We start from the raw sequence: 7,484 nt of genomic DNA, 5'->3' as shown, positions 1-7,484 counted from the left end.
CCTCGCGCTGTTTGTACGCGGGACATGCCGGAAGGTCATGCCGAGTTCCCTCGCAATAAAGACACTTTTCAGTATCCCCACTGCAAGCGTTCTCAGCATGATTGCCTCCGCACTTGCTACAGCGTGCCTTGTTGCAGCACTAGATGGCTGTGTGACCTAACTGCTTACAGTTTTGGCAATGCATGACCCGCGCTACGAACAGGCGTACAGGTAGACGAACCCTGTCCAAGCGGACGTAGTTCGGCAGCGTGGATCCGGCGAATGTTACTCGGAAGGAATCCGAAGGGAGGAATTTCTTCTTCCCTTCTTCGATGGATACTGAATGCAATTGCTTGCAATCCAGTATCTTTACACTTTGCATCAAAGGGTTTTTAAAACAGCCAACTCCATGACGCAAAATGTCATCGACAGTGAGATTCCCCTCGGTAACCACACCGTCGATTTCTACATCCTTGGCAGGGATGTACACGCGATACTCTCTCGTGAAGAGCTCGTAGCCAGCAATTTCGTTTGCTTGCTTCAAGCTACTCACGACAACTCGCAGTTTGTTCGGCCTCACCTTCGTAATCTCGGTTACGGCCGACAAATGTTTTGCCAGGTCTTTGCCAATTTGAATAATATTCAATGGCTTCTTTATGGGCCGGAAAAAAACAACGTAGGGACCGTCAGCGGCATCTGGGTAAGCTTTTACCCGTACTTCCGGTACTCTTGGTACAGGACTTGGCAATGGGGAGGGCACAGGGGAAGGTAGGGGTGAGCTGATGGGAGAAATTTCAATTTCTTCCCCGTTTGTTTCCACATCCAGGAAAAGTTGCACCTGCATGTCGTCCATTTTGCGGGAGCGTTACGCTCTACCGCACACAAACGATAAATATTCGAATATGGGGGGGGGGGGGGGGGGTTCAAGTAGTTGATATTAAATTTTAAAAACAATTTTTCAATCTACAATGGATCAAATAAAAAAAAGACAGTAATACTAATACTAATAACAATAGTAATAATAATAATAATAATAATAATAATAATTGAAGTAATAATAATAATAATAACAATGATAATAATATCAATAATAATATTAATAATAATATTATCACATAGTAATAATATTGATAATTATAGTAAAAATTCTAAATGTAATACTTCACCGAACGTCTAAGTCACGACCTCACGGCTGACAGTTGGATTAATCGAGGGTCTCCGCAGAACAAACAATGACGATCAAGCTTCGTGTTGTGACACAGTGGCCGTATCTTACACGCGACCTTGTAGATGCCACTTGTAGTTGACTTCCACTCGTTCGATCGTCTGGTGGTCCGTGCTGCTAGCGGGGTAACAGCGGTGCGGGAGAATTATTCTTGCTGATATATCACTGGCGGGGTAGCCTGCCCCTACCAGTGTGCAGATGATTCTGCCGATATACAACAGGCTATTGTTATCGCGCAACACAAGAACTAATCGACAAAAAAAAACACCCGTACGATAACTCGTGTATTGTTATTTTGCAAACTCAAACGGAGATAAACAATTTGCGTCTAATCGAGACGAAAGCAAAACAACGAGATATTTGTTGTAGTTGTTAACAAAACATTCTAGAATGCATTGGTGTATTTTGGATCGAATTCTTTGCTTAAATGTGTGCGTTACAAGCTTGAGAACAAAAAAGCATCATTTTTTGGCACAATCTCACCCCGGATGACGGTACCATACACGATTGATTCCCTTATAGTATCTTAACCATTTATAAAAAAGTCACATAACCATTTACATACCATTTCAGCTTTAGTTTTACCCATCTAGTTAATAGTAAACTGAGAAATAACCATTTGGTGAACTAGGCGTTAGGTATGGTTACCATTCAAAAACAGCGATTTTCCCGAACATATTTTTTTCGATATTATACACAATATGGTTATCTAATAATCCAAAATTTTGTACTAAAACTATTCTTCAAATAGTACGAATATGTTATTTTGCAGTAGTTTCTAGTTGTTCAGGTATCATTTCATGAATGGTATATTTATATTGATTTATATTCTGATAATCGTTCGTGGAATAGTCGTGATATTGTTTTGAATATTATAAAGATTGTTAGTGGCGATTGCTTTATTTTTTGCAAAAATATGATGTTTTTGTTTTTCACCTGCAAATATCATCACTTTCCAGCCATGTAGCACATTTCTCTTTGTGAGTAGTCATATTTGTATTCTTCCAGGCTGCGAGGGGCGCTGTTTTGCATTCGTCGTGCAATGTCGACTTCAACTTCGTTCTGCTCGGAGATACTGGAAAGAAAAAAATATTGTATAAATACTAAAGCCGGAAGATTTGTGACCAATTTGATTACCTTCCATTATAGTTTGACAAAAACCTGCAACTACAGCGTTTGCTGGTAGATGTCTCTTCGTTTCTCGATGGAGCTTCAACCGTTGAAGGTGTGGTGAACAAATAGTGCTCACTATCCTATTTGGGGATACTGAATATAATATTGTAGCTCAATAGTTTAAGTCATTCAATTTAGTACAGTAATAACTGATAAAAGATATTATCACGAACAGTTACCATACTTCATTAAGTACAGTTAAAGTCCTTACCGCTTCAGCAATGGTTTTTGATTATGCGGGTTGTGAGTTTTTGGTTTATTTAATAAGATTCCTTCAGAATCTCCTTTTACATTTCAATATTGTTAGATGATATATTGTTATTCTATGCTTTACCGTAATAAACGTATATTAGCTGTTTCCGTAATGCAGCGAATACAGTTGTAGGCAAATGATAAAAATTGTCAAGCAAAAAACAAAAATGGAATTGTTAATTGCTACGATTTTTGCTAAAACTTGTTAATAATCTTGTTTAACATATCTTTTATGTTTGCCATTTAATGAACCTTTGTAAGGGCTTCCATGTTATTTTGAAAATAAGATTCATATTATAGATTTGATTTAATCAGAGCTAAATAAGACAAAACCATTCATTATGATAACGTAAGTATTATTGGATTTGATTTTTGAGGATATAGATCTGACGCATTACGAGAAATTCTTGGTTCTACTTCAACAAGCACGATATGCTTGTTCCTTGTCAAACACATGTTGTTTGCACAAAAAATACTACATGCATAATATCGCCAAATATAATCGATATTCTTTCGAGTGTTGTTGAATAGATTTCAAAAATCGATTTCCAGGGGACGCTAAAAATAAAAAAAAGTACAGTCGCTGAGCAAACACATTGATTCTATCTGCAGTCTCTGTATATTTTGTAACAAAAAATCCCCTTATTACAGTGTTCAGTCCCACGTCACCGTTTCATACAACCCTAGGGCTGTATACCTTGTAGTATTTTAAAATCTGGATGTTATAACAAACATAACACTGGTCAACACAGGTACGGCCCTAGAGATCAAACTTGAAAAATACAACATAGGTTTTCAGCCATTCCTGTAAATTTTGGTATCCCCAGCCACTAACATTTTTTCAGAGTATTACCTGCCACCCCAACACTTCAATTCGTGTTGTGGCCAAAAGGCTTGGAGTTTCGAGATTGTACGTCCAGAAGGACAAGGTTAGAAGTGTATTATATACGTACAAGGTTCAAAAGTTCAAAAATTGCGATGGAAGCCGACAAACAACTGCCAAAACCCGTGTCAGACCGCTCTACACAAACCTTTTCACGAAAAGCAGATGTTGTGTATTGGACGATGAAACGTATGTTCAAGCTCATTTCAAACATCTACTAGGGTAGGAGTTTTTCACTGGAGAAGATAAATTTAAAGTGGATGATCGTTTAAAGAAGGAGGAAGTGTCCAAGTGCGCTGCCAAAAACCTGATTTGGTAGGCTATCTGCACCTGTGGGAAGTGAAGGCAAGTTTATGTCACAAAAAGTTTGTTAGCATGTTTTCTATGTGTGATAGCATGTTTTCTGTGTTGCAATAATTTCTTCGGGACAGCACTTTTTTCGCTTTTGTCGACCAGTGTTATTTAACTTACACTTTCCTGCAAGACTTCTTTCAACGATGATGACAGTTTCTTAATAGCGAGTGCAGGACGATGAAAAATGCAGTGCTGTCTGTGTGTGTGTTTTTTGCCTTTTTTTTAATTCTTCTCACGACTCCAGAAATACTTCCAACCATAACTTTCGCACCGGCACTTGGTTTTTAATAAATAACTAACACTTTAATCTTTTGTCTCACGTCTACATTTTAGATTTAGTAAATCAGGAAATAAAGGGTGAATTACCAATTTTCCTCAGTCTATGTCGGTTGTAATGTTTTAAACTGCCATCCTTTTTCTAGTAAGCTGCCTATTTTCATTTATTATTTTTCTATCATACTTTCCTACTTTGTATCTTATTGGAAAAAAATGAGAAGAGACACAAAAAGTTTAACGGAGCTTCTAAATTTAATCTAGTCTAGTCTAGTCTACACTAATACAGCCAGTACTTGAAAGGATACTGGAAAATGATATCCACCATTTAAAAATAAATGGTTTCCATACATTTTTCTTTTCAACGGCCAGGCCTACTGTGTAGCGCAATACATTACAATATAATCTATGATCGGGGACAATCCGTACCAACCGATCTTAACGGAGCTTCTAAATTTAATTGTAAAAAAGCCACTCTTACAGTTCCTTTTTGGTCAAGCCATTTCCATTGTAGTCAGTATTTGGTTTAGTTCGTCAGTAGCAGAGAGAGAAAGAAAGCTTGTAAAACGATACTCGTTTCATCTAGTTTCATTGCTATGAATTGCAAATAAACGTTCTTCGTTATTCCGCCATTCAAAGTATAAGTAGAATTCTGACGCCATAAATTGTACACGCTCGTAAATAGTAACTCTAAAATGAGTAACATTTGACGCATTTTCGTAAAAGTGGAACAACTCTTAAATTGAGTAACTCCACAAATACGCAAAACTGAGTAACACTACACGCAAAACTTTTCCTTATTACTTTAGAAGCAATAGCGCAAAATTACCTATTAGGTAACAAATCCATTACTTAAAAAGCAATAAAATTCTTCCCCAGTCAAGTAACAACACATACTGTCATATATTTAGCACGTGTTATGAAGGTACGACTATCTAATAATGGTCTTTTCCACCACATGCAACGTTTTTTCTGTCGAAAAATGCTCCCTTTCCACCTCAAGTCAAAAAAAATCACACACCGTCGCATAAGTTGCACATGTTACAAGTTTTTTCAATCTCCAATTCATCCGGTGGGCGTGTATTAGTTCGCTCGTTGTATGCATACGGAGTAGCGAAAAAATATGACAACAGCTGCCAAGCAACATTTTCCCCGTCATAAAGTATGCATTCTTTGATGATTTCAATGACTTGAAATGGGCCTTAAAATGACATCACGATCTGTAAACTGCGTTAGAGAAAAATAAAAACATTCGCTTTCTTGCAAGCTATTTACAGCACATAATCATTGGTTCATGGAAACTCATTTGGACCTGTTTGAATATACAAAACTCGTGCCCTTCCAGAACAATATTCGCAACTTCGGCAACTCTGGTCAGACAGTATCACATATTTCTATTTCAAGTAAACACTGGGGGACGAAACGAAAGTGTTTCTAATTGGACATTTGAGGTTGACGGTTGAGATTCTGATTATGTGTGGATGAAGGGAGACAAAAATGAACCAGATCGTTGCATCAATACAAATGCAGCGAGTGAAGTCTTGCCAACACATGCATTGCGGTGCTTGGCTGTATGTTCTCCTGCAGAAACACATACAAGCGTGTGACCGTCATAATTTTTATTACTTTTTGTTTGTTACTTTTTGTGTATAATGCGCAGTCATAAGACACAAAAAGTAATAAAAAATTGCCCGAAAGTAATAAAATATTGATGATTTCAATGACTTGAAATGGGCCTTAAAATGACATCACGAACTGTAAACTGCGTTAGAGAAAAATAAAAACATTCGCTTTCTTGCAAGCTATTTACAGCACATAATCATTGGTTCATGGAAACTCATTTGGACCTGTTTGAATATACAAAACTCGTGCCCTTCCAGAACAATATTCGCAATCTCGGCAACTCTGGTCAGACAGTATTACATATTTCCATTTCAAGTAAATCGTTGCATCAATACAAATGCAGCGAGTGAAGTCTTGCCAACACATGCATTGCGGTGCTTGGCTGTATGTTCTCCTGCAGAAACACATACAAGCGTGTGGCCGTCATAATTTTTATTACTTTTTGTTTGTTACTTTTTGTGTATAATGCGCAGTCATAAGACACAAAAAGTAATAAAAAATTGCCCGAAAGTAAAAAAATATTCCCCGTTTGCGTTGGGTGTAGGCGTCTTTAAAATGAGTCATTATTACTCAAAATTTGAGTACAACATTACTCATCTTTTGGGTACAGTTCAGTTTCATTACTGGCTAGAAATCCGCCACGGCCAATAAACGACACCACATGTTCATCAATAATTACCTTGTAATAAAAGTAAACAGTTATAATGCCTTCTGAGGCGCACACAATTAAAAAACATATGTCACAAACTGAAGCACATCGTAATCATCTTTCAAAATGGACGTCGGTATATGCGACGTTACTCAGAAAGAAGTTATATGAAGGGAACCCAAAAAGTGAGTCAAAGTTACTCAAAATCAAAAAGGACTTCTACTCATTTTTTGACGTCTACGAACATCGTTCTAAACTGAGTCAGAGTTGCTCAGTTCATGAGTTATTATTTACGAGCGTGTACGAGCAAATTAATGCTAGTGATGTCATAATTATATTTTTGTATATGTAGGGGAAAGTAGGTAAAGACGGACACCCTAAGATATTTGTATTTGTATTTGTATTTGTATATGTATTTGAATAATCCATCTGACAATAAATAGTCTTAATGAATAAATTTACTAACTAATCACAGTTTTGAGTCTACTTATAAAATATCGGGTTGGTTCGTGTTTAACCTACATAATTACTCTGGTACTGCTATTTAGATCGCAGTAGTCATACAAATTGAAACTTAAGATCATCTGTTGTCATAATTATTTACTACAAATTGCTGTTTTTTGACATGGTTGGGAAAGACGGACACTTGGGGTGGGTAAGATAGACGCTACGATGGTAAAGGTGGACACTTACAAAAAAGATGTAGTACGATACGTATTATTCTGATTTATGTGTTAAGTGATGGCCATACATTACTCTACGTTATTAGAGTCCATCTATACATCACGTGAACAGTTTGGGAGAGTGGGTTAGGATGAAAGCAAATATATGGCCTGTTCTTACTGCTAAGTGATTAATATCTGCTGATTTCTCTCGCGGGTGTACTTTGTGAACATCTGTAGTACACAACTAATAATACAAGTGAAATTTTTTGGAAAATCCGTATGTCCATCTTTTCCTACCTTAGTATGTCCGTCTTGCCCGACCTGGCTGTAAATTTTTCAAACGATCGTAGCTCTCTATCGGGACATTGAAAATCTACTGGATTTTCACTAAAAAACCGAGAAAAGACT

General features: G+C 37.1%; 1 long non-coding RNA gene across 1 annotated transcript; it reads left to right on the top strand.

The window, feature by feature from the left end:
* Window positions 1-1,048: 1,048 nt before the first annotated feature.
* On the top strand, window positions 1,049-6,876 carry LOC129718105 (uncharacterized). The gene is made up of 2 exons (XR_008726805.1): window positions 1,049-1,842; window positions 2,213-6,876. It is a non-coding gene; the product is annotated as an uncharacterized LOC129718105 (long non-coding RNA).
* The last annotated feature ends 608 nt before the right edge of the window (window positions 6,877-7,484 follow it).

This window comes from Wyeomyia smithii, chromosome 1 (assembly GCF_029784165.1).
Source record: "Wyeomyia smithii strain HCP4-BCI-WySm-NY-G18 chromosome 1, ASM2978416v1, whole genome shotgun sequence".
NCBI classification, from domain to species: Eukaryota; Metazoa; Arthropoda; class Insecta; order Diptera; family Culicidae; genus Wyeomyia; species Wyeomyia smithii.
Note: the sequence above shows the minus strand (reverse complement) of the source record. Positions and strands in the feature narration are given on the sequence as shown.